This window comes from Neophocaena asiaeorientalis, unplaced genomic scaffold (genome assembly GCF_003031525.2).
Source record: "Neophocaena asiaeorientalis asiaeorientalis breed wild unplaced genomic scaffold, Neophocaena_asiaeorientalis_V1.1 scaffold521, whole genome shotgun sequence".
NCBI classification, from domain to species: domain Eukaryota; kingdom Metazoa; phylum Chordata; class Mammalia; order Artiodactyla; family Phocoenidae; genus Neophocaena; species Neophocaena asiaeorientalis.
In genome coordinates this window covers 2,213,009-2,214,092 of record NW_020174712.1, presented here as the reverse complement: position 1 = coordinate 2,214,092, position 1,084 = coordinate 2,213,009, and the positions used below count along the sequence as shown (strand labels likewise).

The 1,084-nt window shown below is 62.2% G+C and overlaps 1 protein-coding gene across 2 annotated transcripts in view; it reads left to right on the top strand.

Moving 5' to 3' along the window:
* The window catches only part of IRF2 (interferon regulatory factor 2), an 85,710-nt gene that overhangs the window by 865 nt on the left and 83,761 nt on the right, over nucleotides 1-1,084 (top strand). The window lies entirely within an intron of this gene.

Sequence of the window (1,084 nt, the reverse complement as noted above, 5' to 3'; positions counted from 1 at the left end):
GGGTCCCGGGGCGCCGGCGGCGGCGGGGTGGGGACGGGAGTGCCCGCCCCGCGCCCTCCGACCCCGCTCGGGGCGCCGAGTGGCATTCGCCCGCCGGCCGAACGTGGTTGGTGCAAAGCCGCGGCAGCCACTTCCTTTCCGCCTCGCGGGCCGGGCTCGCCCACCGAGCGATGCCAGTCGTGGCCGATCGTGGCGCCCGCCCGCTCGGGGCGCTACGGCCTGGAAGCCGGCCCCGAGAGGGCTCGGGCTGCCTTTCCAAGTTCAGAGGGTTTCAGGATGCAGCTCATCCCCCTACTGGGACGCGCCGGCATCTCTGTTTGGGCCCCAGGTGTGGCTGCGTGGGCCGCCCTCACCCCCTTACCCCATTAGAGGGGGAGAAGCGGAAAGGAGGCAGGCAGCCCGAGCCGGGCGCAGAAACAGCCTTCCAGGCACCAGGCGAGGCGCTGAGGTCAGTCGGTGTAGGCAGGACCGCTGGTCATCGTTGTGAATGTGACCCCCGGCACTAGCAGTCGAGGTTGCCACACGCGAGCGGCGTGGCTTTCAGTCGTTTTTGCCCCCAGAGTATAGTGTTTGGAACTTGGGGACATTTTACCTGCTCCCTCCCTCTTCAGCCTCCTCCCTGCAGTGTGGGCAACGGGTAGTGCGCCCTGTCCTTGGTTAAGAAAACGCAGAAGCTTTCTACTTGAGGAAGAGTGCTGGCATTTGCCTTCTGCCCCCGGCCTCCCAGTTGCTGTGACTCGGTCTGCTTTTGATGAATGGCGAGGGAGGGTGAAGGATAGTTACATTTCCTCTTGTGGATTTTCAGGAATCACCAAGGTTGCTGTCAAGCCTGCCTTCATTTATTAGTTTCAGACCGACTGCAGATAACATTGGGATTTAGCAGCCTGCGCTTTTTGGTGCTTAGGGGCAGGTGCAGACAGGGGCCTGGTGACAGACCGAATGGGAAAGGTGGATGGTCTTGATGTTAGGCAGATGTACGCTCCTTGTCACGACTTGGAGGGGGACCCCTGTTTAACTTCATGCACACAGATTCAGGATTTTCTAGTTTTCTCACCTGCCCCCCCCCCCCCCCCCCGCAGGAACA